We start from the raw sequence: 15,526 nt of genomic DNA, 5'->3' as shown, positions 1-15,526 counted from the left end.
AGTGGCACACGTTCTCTGCTCTTCCCCGTGCACACAACAGCCGTGCCGCGCAGTGCTGAGATGCACGTCGAGCGCATCAAGTGCCTTGCATCACTTTTCTTTAAACAAACAGCTCGAGACGATTTTCCTCCCACAGTCCGGCGAGTCTGGACCTCCACGGAATGAAAGCTGGATGCCCGTTGCTCGGATCGGCTCTAAATTGGAGGCATCCCCCGAGAAACGTCAAAAACATGTTCTGATTTTCCACCTTACAGACCCCGGACTGCCGGCACCCTGCGTGGCTCTGCTCGCTCATTTGACTCGTTCTCGGCTTCGGTGTTGATTGCAAGGCCTCTGAAACGTGCGTGTCATGCAGTGCCCATCTGATCAGAAGGCACAAGCGTTATTATTTGTTTATTTGTTTATTTATTTATTTTATACTCAGAAAATCAATCCCCTCATTGGAGGAGCAGCTAAGAAAGAGGATCGCATCGGTGGGAGCCACCTCCCCTCCCACTGGGCAGCCTGGAGGGCTGGAGCCCGTCCCCAGCACCTCCAGCACGCAGCCCGGCGCCGCCCCGGCGGTTTCTATTAAAAGCAACCAGGCTGACTTTTTGGCCACAAACTCCCACGCGCGTTTCCTCAGACCCCTTTCTCAGACAGGGAGCCGTTTTCACGCGCAGACTGCATAGGAGAGGAATGTTTGTGTTTGGTTAAAATACGTGCGCATCGGCAGGAGCTGGTTTTGATGTCATAGGGGAAAAACAAACAACAAACTTAAACCCACAAAGCATTTGGCCCCAAAGCCTTGAACGATTTGATGACTGGCTTCTCCCCCTGAATCCTCCCATGAGACAGAGCTCGGGAGCCCTCCCGTGATGCCAGTGCTACACCTCTGGGAGCAGAAAGGGGCTTCCAAACGCCTTGCTAGCAGCGTGCCGGCCCTGTATGCAGGCACACCTGGACGTGGCCTTGCTGCTCTCGGGGAAAATCGGCTGCCAGAAGGAGCCTGACTCATCGTGAAATCACAAGAGCTGTTATTCCCAGCATAAGCAAATCTCAAATTCCTCAGTTTCGTGGATTTATATTTATATGCCAAATCCTAAATTATCCCAGATCCTCCTCCCTCTTTCCAGAGATCCTGTTGTACTCCATGACCCAAAAAATGAGGGGTTTACAGCTCTGAATTTCACTCCTGCTGCACAATACCAGCGTGATAGCTGCACGCCGCCTCTGACTTTGGCAGGAGCCGGCTGCAGTTGCAGGCTCCCAGCCTGGTCCCTGTGTGTCCCATCTGCCAGCACTGCAAAAAAAAAACAGCACTCACATAAAACGTGTTTACTGCCTTCTGTATTCTTTCCTTTTATTGTGGCATTCATCAAAAAACGGAGCGTACATCTGGGCCTGCTGCCTCGCAAGAAGACATTTTACTCTGCTCCCATCCAAATGAGCTTGCAGAGGCATTTCGGGGACTTGATGGTGAAATTCAGATTGCAGCATGAAAAATTAAACCAGTTTATTCACCGAGCCAGCACGCAGTTATATGTTCAGGGGCAGGGAGGGGATGGGTGACCTGTTTCACAGATTTGTAATACGCCAAGAAAAGCCTGCTTTTTTTTTTCTGTCCGTACTCTACTCGACGACGCTATTCAGAGAAAAGAGCAGCAGCTTCCACTTGAGCTTCCATGCGAGCGTTCGCCTGGCAGCATCACGGCACAGCTCGAGCCGCTTCTGCTACAAGCGAGCGAGGCGGAGCACCCAGCCCAGAAGCACACGCACCGGGGGCTCCACAATCTGCTTTTCTGGGGAAAAGCATCCGCAGAGCAGGGCGAGACACGATCTGCCTTAAAGCTCTCCAACTGAAAGCAAATCTCGGAGCAGCGCCGCCCGCTTCGGCAGCCCAGCAGAAATGCAGAGCTGGGGCTGGCTGCTGGCTGCTGTGGGACCATCCCTGTCCCGCACACAGGAGCTTTGGAGAGGTTGGGTGCACGGAGAGGATGCTTGCAGGGGTGCCCGCACAGCCCCTCGCCCCATCGTGGCTGCAGGGGTTGATGCTGCTCAACGCACAGATGCGTCCAACCAGGGAAAATGCTGCTGGAGCAAAACTTTGTTTAGTTTTCGAGGATTGAAAACAAACCTTGCTGGAAGTATCCCAGACAGCCAGACAGCGGGCGGTGCGGCAATACCAAAAGAGGTCACAAGTTCTCCATTAAAAGGGGAAACGTAACCGGGGGTGAGCTCAGCACCAGATCCTCTAAATGGCTACAGACCGCTTCCGACTGGAGCTCGATCAGATACACGAACATGGGCAAACGCCTTTTATTTCAGGAACAAGGACAACAGGCATGTAACCCCCGACAAGACCAAGTTTGGGACCTATATAAATACATATATATTTCCCAATACTCACTAGGGTGCTAAGCGACCCATTTCTACGAACTGCACGTGTGCCTTTTTCCAGCAGACGGGCAAGACCTCCGGTCCTTCTTTTGCTGAAGCGAACATAAAAGCAGGTGGCTTGGTGGTGGAAGGAAGAAATATATTTCAACTCCCTTATCACAAGATGCCTTGGGCAGCTCAGAGGGACATGACAGCTCCATTGAGCATCCCAGAGCAACAGGAGGTCCTGCTGCTGCCTCATCCCAGCTCCATCCCCAGCACCCAGCTCTGTCACAAACTGACATCCAGCCCCGCTCCATCTCCACCCTTGGTTTTGCCCAAACTCAAGGGAAAAAGCTCACACTAAGCTAAAAAAACACCTCCATGGGGCTGATAACATGAGATATGAAGCCCACGCCAGCATATCATGGTGACCAGAAAGCTCCCGACACAGCAGGACCACTTTCCAGCCAGCCAAAGCCTTGCCTGCCCCCAGAAAGAGAGCTCCCATCTCGATATTTCTCTATTTACCCCCAAAGGATATGGATCTAAGTCTGTGCGTTTTTGAGATCACTGCAGGCTCCACCAAGCACTTACTTTGATGATGCAAAGCTTTTGTCAATAAAAGCTGAACAGCCTGGCAAGTGGGGAGAGAGGAGCCGCATTTCCCACTGTTGGAGGATATTTGTTTGCCAATTAGCCTTTTCCTGGAGAACAATAGTTCAGTAAAAGCCTTGCTTTATTTTAATTCCTTTTTTTTTTTCCCTTCCCCCCCCTCAAGCCCTGCTCCTCCAATGAATATTTGGGCTCTGACTTTGATATATCGTATGCAAAGCCTCTCTGCTGAACTTTCCATTTCACTGCTCCCCATTTCAGCGGTAATCCCTGGGGTGAGACGGGCTCTCCCGCTGTAAAACGGGGGAAGGAAGGCAGGTTTTTCCTCTCTTAAGACTCTTAATTAATTTGGCACCACACACGGGATTTTTGAAGCCGTTCAGCTGCAAACGCCTGCCTGCAGTACAGCAGCTCAGCAGCGTCTGGGGCCAGCACCACGGCAAAGGAATCGAGGAGCTACCAGCCGAGTCCCCGCTGGCCAATTCTGGGTCACGTTTGGGGATTTGGGGATTATCCGTGCTTAAGATGAGGCAACTAGAGCTGCTGGGTTTTATGCAACTTGCGGTGTGCAGCGAGCTGGCTTTTGTTCTTTTAGAATGAAAGTGGGTTGAAGCTGGTACAAACAGGAGACCTTACTGAAAGGGACCCTGATAGGCAGGTAGATCCGAGTAGTTCATTAATCTTCTTGTCCAGAAAGTGCCCAAAGCCAGCCAAACAGATTCATTAGATCTATCAATTGCCCTACATGCCACGAGCCATGTGAAATGCTTATTTCCCTTTAAAGATTTTAAAATACTGACAGTAATCCAGAGTGATTTTTCCCCTGAAGTATGAATTTGGGGTCGAGAATTCTTTGATAAAAATGTCTGAGAGCAGAAATTCCCCACTGGCAACTCTCCTTGCAGCACGGCACTAATACCTCCCACTGCTCCAGCAGATGAACACTGAAAAATAATATACGTGAGCTCGCATCAGACACGACGTGATGCTGCACAACTGCACAGAAATGGCTCGGGGAAATGAGAAGGGCTCCAGCATTACGTCTGCTCCTAACCGGGCTGCTAAAAGCAGCAATTTTTATCACATTACACTAAAAGGCTGCTTGCATTTAAACATTAAAAAAAAGAAAATAATAATAAAATAAAAAAGCAGGCAAAACCAGCAGGCGAGTCTAATTGGAAGGCTTGACTGTATTTTTTATGCAACACAATCTAGATTACAGCAAAACCTCCGCTTTGAATAGGAGGGATGCAGGCTTCCCATCAGAGCTCAAGCCCATCTCCTTATAATTCAGAGGAGCCAGCTTAATCAAGGTACACCATTTTAATTGCCTAACTACCTTCCTCTCAGCGACTGCAGAGAGCAAGGGCTCACTCTGAACCCAGCCAACCCATCCACCTCTGGGGATAGATGGAGCGATGGCCCTGTCCCTGCAGAGCATCCCGAGGGGAATGTCTGTCCGGTGGAAATCCCAAGGGGATGCATTTAAAAATCAATATTGGCCATTTTAATGCTTAATCAAGGGAAGTATCAGCATGAGCAGCATCGATATAAACCAAATTTAAACACACTGAGTACGTGCACAGGCTTTGGGTTTTTGTGCACTGATTCAGCCAAATCTGTTTCTACCCCATTCAAGTCCAAATGGGGCATCTGCAGCGCTGCTAATGCTTCAGGCATCCTGTTGGCCTCATCTCTGTAGCTTCTTTGATGCAATGATGCTGTTTAAAACCCAAGCCTCTTCTCTTCATGAGCAAACACTTCCAGTAAGGAACCTCCCCGTGAAGGTGCAAGATTGCAATGACAGCAGCCACCTCCCTGCCATGGCTACATACAGAATTTTGTATTATTATTATTATTACCGTTTTTGCAGGTTTTCATGTTGCACTCGGCATAAATTGCAATACAAAAGTTCTCACTCCTGTAGATATTTACACAGTGATCTCCCTGTTCATTAAATCTGGAAAACAAACAGCCTCATGACTGCAAAGAAATGCTTGAAAAAGTGACCCAAGGGTACCCCGATGAAGCTCAGACACCCTGAGAGAACATAACTGTGCTTGAGGCTTTTAATTTAATCTCATCTTTTGGAGATAGAAGACTCAGTGTTCCCTTCTTGGGACCAGCACCATTCCAGACACCCCACCAGCGCAGAGAAACCTTTCCAGTCACCACCGCAGGCACAAGCCCAAGCTCAGAAAGCCACAATATCACCAATTTCTCAAAGGACACAGCATCACATTCTGCCCTCATCCATCACCCTGCCTGGGCAAATGCCTCTTCAGCTCTGCAGAGACGCCCCGTGGTGTATCACCCCCACTTTGCTCATCCTCACACATCTTCAAACCACGTTGCAGGTGCCTTCTCGCTTCGGCTTAGAGTCCAACTCTCTGGCCAGCAAAGCAAAAACCCTTCTCCCCATTGATACCAGGCCAGTTAACTCGCAATCCAAAGCAATGAAGCTTCTTTGAGGGCTTCCACGCCCTGGCGGTGGAGGGGTATTGTTGAAGTCCTCACACTTGCCCCCTGGGTAAGGCTTCATGGTACCACTAGTGATCAGGAGCTTGGCAACATTCCTTCAAATTTCAGCAAGGATTCCTGGCTTTAGGGTGATCTGTTGACTGACATCAGGTCTAGCCAGCTCTCCAGTGAAAAAGGGTCTCCCCAGCACCCCAAAACACTCCCCATATATTTCTTTAGCAGCTCTGAAGCGAAGCAGCTCTCACAGCAAAGGCTCTGACTGAGTTTCTGGCTGCAGCTTTCCATTCACTGGCTCACCAGATCTTACATTACAGCCCAGACAACACCGCTCATGATGAAGCAGGGCCCAGCAGGTCTAACCGAGCCTGAAACCCAGCAAACTGACCTTTATTCCTCGATCTGAGCTTCACCATGCCCACGTCACAAGTGTCAGGAGCCCGCCATTTGCTGTGTTCGCCCAGCTCACACCACAGTTAACAGCCCTAATAACAAAAAGGCCCAGCAAAGCGAGCGGAGACGCTGCTTCCTGGCTCAGGGGCTGTAACAGAGCGACACCATCTCTGCTCAGATACCCTCAGGTAACGTTTTTGACACTTGGCCAGGAGATGGAGGTCGCCACAGGGCCTGGCTGGGTGCTGCTGCTCTCTGCTCGGCCTAGCACCAGCCCGAACGCTGCCTCCCTCCGGGCACCGCTTGAGGCACCATGCTGGGAAGACCCAGAGAGCCTCTGTCCACCCTCTGCTGCAAAACAGGCTTGTATTTACCTCAGCCCCAATGCCTTCCTCCACGTCCAGCCTCGGCAGCCCGCTGCACTGAATTCACACTGCAGTTTGGATGCCCAAACACTAATGACACACCTCAGAGTGAGAATTACCCTGAGATCAGCCACTACCTCATAGCAGTCCACGGGCAAAGTAAATTAACTGTTTTTTAGATAACAAATCTTCACGGCATTTTCTAGCACAAGAACTGTAACATCACCACGAGAGCTTGAAGAAGCTGCCCATTGGATTTAGGCATCTGAAAACTCCAGATTCACTCCGCTACAGCCAGAGATTGCCACAGGAAGCCAGCACACCCTGAAATAACTGCCTCTAAAGACAAAATCTTTCAAAATCCCATTAGTGCAGGTTTTTAGAGTTGGCAGGAGCTGCCTGTTCCCATCAACTGCAACACGAGCTGTAAGAGCAGCAAGAGGGAGAAAAAGCATCTTCCAGGCAATCACAGGCAATTTTTGCAGAGTGCCTCGTGGGGGGAGCAACCCCTGCCCCAAGAGGAGCACCCAAAGCACACCAACACCAACTCTTTATTAGATTTCAATAGTCTTAAGGACACATCACATGGATGAGGAATGAATGCTATGGAAATCCAGCCTGAGACTGCTCCCTGCCTAATCTACCTTTAGATTCAAATGCTTATTACCACAGTGTCTAATCGGGTAATGCGTAATAGGTGGGTTTAGTTTGGGCTCCAGACCATCGGCTGTGTTCTTATTTAGGAAAATGAGGTACCAAACGAAACAAAACAAAACAACACTGCAAAGAATTCAAGCTGTGGTGGAAAGCAGAGAGCAAAACCCAGGTGTGGAACGAAGTATTGACACCTACCAGTAAAAACCAGGCAGATAAGCAAACATTTGGCGGCTCACCAACACCACAGTGAGCACTGATTCCTGCTCACACCCCGTGGCATCCCTGCGGGAATGCAGGTGGCTGGGCTTTGAGGGTCTCCCCCCTTTCCCCTGTGGGATGTAAGGTGATGCAAGGCTCTCTCACACCCACGTGGAACCCAGCTGCTGGCAGATGGCTCCCAGAGGCAGTGAGCCAGTCACACCGTGACTTCCAGGCTACCAAATCACCTTATGGCTGCCCTGGGCACCCATGTCAGGGCTGCCACAGCCTGGGTAAGACGTGCCAACCTTGAACTGTTTGCTGGTTTGGGGAAGAAGGGGTTCCCTTGCTGCACTGGGACCTGCAGCAGGATGCAGGGACCATGGGGAATGCATTCCCAGAAGCCACCATCTCCCTGTTTGCTGGCAGCAGTCATGCAAAAGGGCTGACCAACATCCTCTCTGCCCTTACCTGACCCAGGAAGGAGATTCATTTCACTTCCAAATCTGCATACAGCCAGACTGTCCAAGCTGTATGCCATCCCTGCTACCTCCAGGACACAGCCAACACCCCAACCTCTCACCTCCACCGTGTGGCCATGACACGCACCAGAAGCAACCCTGGGACACAGGACTCAAGCTTGACAGGTCCTCCTCTCCATCTGCTGCTCATCAGCCACACTAAGCTTTCCAGCGATGGAAGGTGGCAAGATTTTCAACACTTGTTTTCAACATTGTCATACAACTTCCACCTTCAAGACGCCAACTATCAGCAGCTTGTCCTCCCCTGCCTCCACAGCGTCACAGGTAATGGGGATGCAGGACACGCAGCATCCTTTGTGAATGTGTCCAACACTGCATGTATTAAGAAGCTCTCCTGCCAGCAGCTGCTCTGCCTGCCGTGACAAATGGCACACAAACCTGCAACCAGCTCCAGCAAATAGGTCAAAAAATGCAAATATTGTTACCATTCTCTAAAGTCACTACAAGCCTGCATTGACCCTGCCACACTAAGGAAACCACACCTGGTGGGGGAAGCAGCACCACAAATACCAGAACTAACAAAGAGGAGGCTTGTGTCTGTGAGCCCAAGCAACATAAAGTACATTTATATTAAGGCTGCAAGATGAACTTACATTTATTAGGCATCAGAGAACCCACACGGGCAAACATCCCCCCTGCAACACCTACGTGTCTGTGCAGTCCTGCAGCATGGGCTCTCCGGTGTCCTGTAACGTGGTAAATCCAACTAAAAGCACTCTTTATGGCTTGGATGTTCATAACATTTTTGTGTGTTCCCTGGCGTCCAGTACAGCCTGAGTTTTCATTGCATCCCTTCCCTTAATAAAAACCTCTGCAACACCCTGATTGCTGTTTTGACAAAACTTGTAGCAGCTCTACATATTGGAGATGAAAATCAATCTGGAAGCGAGGACAAAACCCGCCGATGGACTTCATGAATTGTCAGTGGGGGAGGAGGAGCAGATGTACAGAGCGACTTTAAAGCTTCCTTTCATTAGGAACTACACTAAAACCATAGGTGAATTTTAAATGATGCACTTTATTACCGTGGAAAGCGAGGCAGCTGATATTCTGCCTCTCGGGCACATGTGCTCTGTGCTTCATAACTTACTGACTGAATATGCAAATGCTTTGAAAGGAGAAGAATAACAAACCCAAAGGAACCGGAGGTTGCAGCTTAGAGCATTTTCACAAGCCTTCTCAGTGACCAAGCTGGATGGTGGTGAGGGCTGGCCCTCCAACTCTGCTCCTCACCACCTCCTCCAGCTCATGGCAGCACCCAGAGCAAATCTGGGGGACTTTTTTCCATGTTCCTGCAATCGAGGTGACAGTGGGGAAGGTTGGATGTGCTGTGCTCCCACGCAGCCCAGCCCATGGCACCGATGGAAGAAAGCCTTTGCTGGACTCCCCAGCCAAGGATGTGGTGGAGATGCTAGTGGGGACTCCTTCCTAGCACCAACAAGCCACACAAATACTATTTACCTGGTCATAGGGCCTAAACACCCCAACATCATACCTATTTGTGAGCCAAAAAAGAAAGAGCTGACTTTCCCATATTTACAGCCAATTCCACTTCTGGATCTCTGTCTACAACAGCCTCTGGGACCAGTTCCTTCCCAGAGATGACTGTCTCAAAGAAGTTCCTGCATCCCACTGCAGCACGGGACCCATGGACAGTCCACACACACGTATTTCCAAGGGGAAAAAAATCATTCAAAGCCTCCAAAGCTGCATTTTTGATCATTTATTGTGAGGCTGTGGATAACACACATGCGAAGAGCATGGTTTGCTCATGTAAAAACAGGATGGCAACCTACTTGAGATGTAAAAATAATTTGATGAATAAGTATATTTAGATTTATAACCTCACAGCAGCTTTATTTATAGGGATGCCAATCACTTTTACACGGATATAAAACGGGCTGGCAGAATGCCTTCCACTATATCCAGAAACCCATCTGTAACAAATCTAAGCCGTGATATCTCTGCATACATTTGGCCAAACAATAATGCTGCCTGCCATCTTGACTTTAAATGTACAGATGGACCGGGGGGGTAGGCTCTCCAAGCCTGCTACATGGCCAAAGATGGACACATTCTGCTTTTACCTACCAGAAACCAGTTGGGGAAAGTAGGAGACGAAGGAAAACCAGTCACCATCTGGGCCACGTGGATATTAACACTGACATAACGCTGGGTGGAAAGCGAGGCGGCGTGCAGCTGGGTACAGGTGAACCTCTCGCTGAAATTGGAAGCAATAAGCTGGGGAAAAAAGACCCACTGGAGCTTTCTAGCATCTTTGAAAGGCGAGGGATTAAGCTTGGGCTCTTGTGTATTGTCTTTTCAATCCACCACTTGAGACACAAAGCCAGGACAGAAGAAGATGCACAAGAAACTAATTGAAAGCCATCGCTTGATTTTCAGTCTCAAAGCAGACAAGGATTTCTCCTGATGCTCCTCCTCTGCCACCACTGCAGCTTCATCTAAAGCCTGCAGATGTCAAGGAGAGAGGCTGCCATTGATTTCCACGGGTTTGGCATCACAGCCAGCTGGGGATGTGAGCCCAAGGCATCCCAAACTACCCGGTGTTGTCATGGTGGGGTTGGTATTTTTTCTTGTTGCTTTTACCATCTGGAGAATGGCTTTCATTCTGAACACTCATGTCTGCTTCACAAGAAACAAAGCAAAAACTGCTCTGCATCCAGTGGCACTTCTGGGATCTGGCTGTCCCAGGCATTGGGAGAAGCAAGGGATGGCTCCCCACAGGATACCTTTCCTGTGGAAGTTGCAGTATTATGGCAAACGCCAAGGCAGAAAATGTTACTCTGCGCTATCACTTTGAGTGGCTCTGGGAACAAACCCAGCACTCATTAACAACACTTATTCAGCAAATGATTTGAATAAGCTGAGAAGGGCTCTCTCACAGCCTGACAGCATAAGTTGATAGATTTCTGCCTCTGCTTCTTAAAAAAATGATGAGAAAACAACTCCCAACAAACACGATCGCCTTCCAGTTCAATGAGCGGATTTACTTGACCCTGCTGTGGGGACAAGGCAACCTCTCGAGGTCCCTTCCATCCCGATTTCAATGCCATTTTATACCACAAACTGTTTACAGGCTGGCATTTGCTCTGATTCATACTCAGAAATAAATATGTCTAAAAAGTAATTGATGGAAAGGAAAAACAGAAACACAACAGCAGTTTTCTCCCCTCTCACAAAGAAAAAGCAAAGGAAAACAACCAGACGTGGAGCCATGACATCCTCAATTCAAATGTTTTCCAAAACATTTCCAAATGTTTTCCAAAACTTCCAGCTGAAGCTCTCACAGCTAAGCTGTGACTCCGTCAGGGCCCGGGGCTACGTGTGCAGCTCACGACGTGTTTCAGCACAGCGTGACGGTGTGCCGGGGCACGCACCAGGATGGTTGGAGATGCCTTTTTGGCAACTCGCTTGCCAAAACACAACCAAGACCCTTGTGCAGAAAATGCAGCGTTTGAAAGGAAAACTGCCACCGCTTTCTCCGTGGGGCCTCCTCCATCGTGATGGAGCTCGACTGCCACGTGGACATTCAAGAAGGGTCGGTGGATGCACGTAGCCACATGTCCTCACCTTTATGGCAGGCTTTTGGGTTTATTCCGAGCACCTTAGGAAATCATTTCTCTGCCTCTGATCCTTTCAGAATGTTTAGGAAATGAAAAGATAAAAACATGTGTTTTCTACACTTCGGCAAGAAACCCTGAGGTTCCTTCTGAACACCGACGTGTGTGTTTGTGGTTATCACACAACCAAAGCTAAGGCGTTTGAGGGAGGCGCTGGTCTGAGTGCCATGGGAGGAGGTGATCCTGCTCCTGCAGCCAAACCTCCCCCCAGCTGCCACGCCAGCTTCCACCCGTGCCAAGAACCCTGTCAGAAATGGCAGGGTCCATGAGCCAGAGCCTCGGAAGTCCTTCAAAGTCCAAAGCTGATTTCCATCTCTTTCAACTTGCTTCTGGACACAATCAAACCCCAAAGGAGGCTGCTTTCCAAAGGAGCCCTATCAAGTGTACGTGGGCTTTAGATTAGACTTTCTGTAGAAAAGAAAAAAGCCTTGCTTGAGGATGATAAAGTCTAGACACCACAATATATTTTCCATCTGATGCAGCAAGCCTAAAAAGCCCTCCCTTGATCTCAGACTGCCATGATCAAAGCCATTATCCCATTCGGAGCCCTTCTGAAACTTTAGCTGCCAAATGTGCAAGTTATTTTTAAAATCTAAACCAGGCCAAGCCTCTTGTTTGGAGTTTTACGAGGAAAAAGGGGTGTGCTCGTCCCAAACCTTCCCCCCGCATCTGCAAGCAGCCCGCACGCACTGGGGGGACACAGCCCATCTCCCCATGGTGGTCACCGGGGGGAATATTCCCCATCCTTGACCAAGATGAAAGTTTTTGGAGAGCACCCGCATCAGACGGTGCCGTGTGGTGAGCACCAAGCCTGGTGTGCAGCGGCCACCGCTGCGGAGGGGACCCGTGGTCAGTCCCCACGGCCGAGGCTTGCAGCAGCCAGGCTGGGAGAAATCAAGGGATGGGAGTGACGAGGAGTGTGGGGACAACTGGAAGGGTATTTTGAAAGCACGCAGGTACCAAGCTGCATCTCCTGTGTCCTGAGGCAAAGATGGGTCTTAAAACAGACGGGGACAGGAGGTGACTCCCTCCATGGAAGGGAAAGGAGCAGCACAGAGCACTCACTTGCTCCAAAGCTATTTAATAGCCAAATTTATGTCCCTGGTGCTTCACTCAACTAGGCAGCTTGTACAGCATCAACACTATAAACGAGCCGAGTTGCCTCCATTTGCTCCCAGCACCCACTTTGAAGGCACTGCTCACCTCCCTTCCCTCTTCACTCCCCATTTCCACTCTTCCTCCACTCCCAGCATCTCTGCGCCTCCTCCCACCTCTCCCTCAGCCTAACCTCTGCCCAAACGCCACCACAGCAGACCTGGGAAAGCCACAGTGAAGCAAGCAGGGAAGCATGGAGAGGGGCTAGAGACCCTCCATCCCCACTGGCCTTGGGCAGCCAACGGCAGCGCTATGCTTCGCATGTTGTGGGTGCTTCAGGAGGTGGTGTCAGAAGGAGGAGCCCTCCACTAGCTTTCTCCCTGGGTCAACATCATGGAAAAATTCTGGTTGACAGCCTTCCTTAAGGATATTTCCATCACACTGGACATTTCTCACCTGAGCAGGAAGGGTGAGGGCAACAGCAACCCAGCACCGGCTGCGAGAGCCGAGCAGAAACCCTCTAACGTCACTGTCACCTCTGGTGGGGAAACCACGGCCATCAGGGCCAGGATCACGCCAAAACTACACAAAGAGCAACGAGTTAAAAGCTGTCAGAGGGAACAACTTCCTTTGAAAACTGGCCGTGCTGACAAGGAAATGGAAATGCTTACCCCCAACACTGGCTCTGCTGTGGCACAGGGCCCAACACATGCCCCAGTGCAGTGGTTTGGGATCATCTCAGAACCACAGGACGGTTTGGGTTGGAAGGGACCTTACAGTCCATCTCATTCCAGTCCCTGCCATGGGTACGACCCCTGCCCCCAGCCCAGGCTGCCCCCAGCCCCATCCAGCCTGGCCTTGGGCACTGCCAGGGATGGGGCAGCCACAGCTCCTTGGGGCGGCCTGCGCCAGGGCCTCACCGCCCCTCAGCATGAAAAACGCCTTCCTTATAACCACAGGAATTACAGCTTACCCGAGTTAGTGCAGAGAGGAGATGGACTTTGAGCTCAGCCTGCCCATGAGCAAGTTTTCCTAGCTCTGAAGCCACCGAGGCCAGGCAGATGCTGACGGCCCCACCTCGCACTCGCACCGGCCTCTTCCCTTGCATGGGAAGGCAGCGAGCGAAGCCACGCCACGCATCCGTAATCCTCGACAGGGGCTAATTAAACTGCAGTTACTGACCTCAGGACAGAAGCCGGCCAGAGAAAATTTATGGTCTGCATTACACGGGCGAGCAGAGGAGCTGATGGGACGGCGGCTTCGGGGTTTAAAAGGCTGCAGGACTACATCCATCACCGGGAGCAGCGCACGCCCCGCACCCTCGGCCCCGAGGGTCATGCACGGGATATCTGACGCGATAAATTAGGCGGTCGACGAGCCAGCATCATGACTCCTGACTACTAACATGGTTTCCCAAGAAAGCAAAACCAAGAAAAAGAGGCAAATTATTGAGCCCCACGCATTGTCCTCTGTGCCACCGCCAGCATCGCTCTGGCCCCTCTGCACCAGCTGCTCTCGGGACCACAGCGATAAATATTGAAGGAAAACAGGGACATCATTCATTTAGGCTCTGTGCACGAATCGGGGGTGGTCCCAGCACCACACCTGTCTCGTGGTGAGGTTTTCCAGCCCTCTTTTCCTGTTTTTCAGTGTTTTTTCTGCGTCATTCTTGCATCGGGGGAGAAAATGTATACCCCACTGTCTTCCCTTCCAAAACCCTACGTGCAAATAAAAGCTGGAAACCAACCGGATTGCCAGGCCTGGCAAACTTGTAGCACTAATTCATTTCCAGGCAGAACTGTGACTTTTATAAGGGACACCACCGAGTGAAGGAGGCAAAGGCGTAACTGTACAAGGGAAAGCAAACGCCCTTTATTCCTGCAAAGACATTTTTCCCCCCTCCGAAACGACCCCGAGCAACACAGACCCTGCCAGTTTACAGGGACATACACGAAGGCTTGGCTGAAAGCAAGCTCATTAAGCTGGCTGGGTTGTTAAGCGCCAATCAAAACAGGCAGTCCTCTGATCATCACATGAGGGGTTGGGAACCAAACACTTAAATCAGGGAAATCACCAGCAGGGAAAATCTTTCCAACCCCCCCCCCCCAGGCAAAATCCACCACCACCACCACCCCCTTTTTTTATTTACTTACATGAGCAGCATGACAGATAACTTGGAGGAAATCAGATGCTTAATGATTAAGCGACACTCAGGCAGCACTCTGAAAGATAAATACGCCCTTTGGAAACCCTGCAACAAAAACAGAAGGTATAAACAGACAGTAACTAATTATTCTGATTAAATCTTGGAAGACCTGAAATACCCGACCGGGCCAGACTGCGGCAGAACAAAGCCAGTGTGTGCCTGCGCTGCTCGCGAAAAATCAGTCACACCCTTTCCAAAAGAATTCGCAAAAATAAATGCGAGTGCTTTTTGTTTGCATGTGTGTTCCTTAAGGTCTGCGCCGATACGAAACCTCTGCAGTACCCCGGAGGGATCCGTTGCCATCAGCTAAAATTAGACATCAATGAAAGCAAAGTTCCCCGAGCGGGTAAACACGGGGTTGTTTCTCCAAGGTGTGAGCGAAGCTCCCACCACTCGCTTTGGGAGTGGCACGCTGGGCTTTTCCTCCCCTAAAGGCCATCGAAACCAAAAATGGAGCTTTCTTTTTGGATTAAAAGAAATTAAGGGAAATAAATAAGGCGTGCTCCCGGGGAGAAGCAGAGGGGGCAGGAGGTGTGCCCTGCTGCTGGGCTCGGGTGCAGCTGAGCCGCACGGATGGGATGCGGCGTGCTGGGATGCGGTGGGATGCTTGCTGCGGTGCCGGGGCACCAGCAGAGCCCCCCAGCAGCTTGCCCAGCACCACGGGCACAGAGCAAGGCTCCTGATTTATCGTGGTCCATGAGCACAGCACCAGGAGGAGCCTCTGTTACAGCAGACACGGCACCCAGAGCAGGGCAAGGGGATCTGCTCAGCAGACATCGCCCTGCTCTCCTCGCCTCGGAGGAAAAACTTCATTTTCCTTCCCCTTTTCTCTCTGCCCTCCCCCACCACATTAAATACCAGCGAAGCTCAGGGGAATATTTAATCTCAAACCTCAGTAATCAATCAGCTCGCCCTTGCACGCGAGAAAGAGTTGCAGCAGTAAGCACCAAATCCCCTTTCTATTCACCAATACCACGT

The 15,526-nt window shown here is 50.5% G+C and overlaps 1 protein-coding gene across 3 annotated transcripts in view; it reads right to left on the bottom strand.

The window, feature by feature from the left end:
- The window catches only part of DAAM1 (dishevelled associated activator of morphogenesis 1), an 88,161-nt gene that overhangs the window by 58,550 nt on the left and 14,085 nt on the right, over positions 1–15,526 (bottom strand). For 2 of the 3 annotated variants that reach the window (XM_040559927.1, XM_040559930.1), the window contains exon 2: positions 14,496–14,593. The gene's annotated coding sequence lies outside the window, so the exon portion shown is untranslated. Of the gene's footprint in view, positions 1–13,524; positions 13,692–14,495; positions 14,594–15,526 lie in introns of all 3 variants that reach the window. The other variant, XM_040559928.1, reaches the window with a different exon arrangement.

This window comes from Cygnus olor, chromosome 5, assembly GCF_009769625.2.
Source record: "Cygnus olor isolate bCygOlo1 chromosome 5, bCygOlo1.pri.v2, whole genome shotgun sequence".
Taxonomy (NCBI): Eukaryota; Metazoa; Chordata; class Aves; order Anseriformes; family Anatidae; genus Cygnus; species Cygnus olor.
Note: the sequence above shows the minus strand (reverse complement) of the source record. Positions and strands in the feature narration are given on the sequence as shown.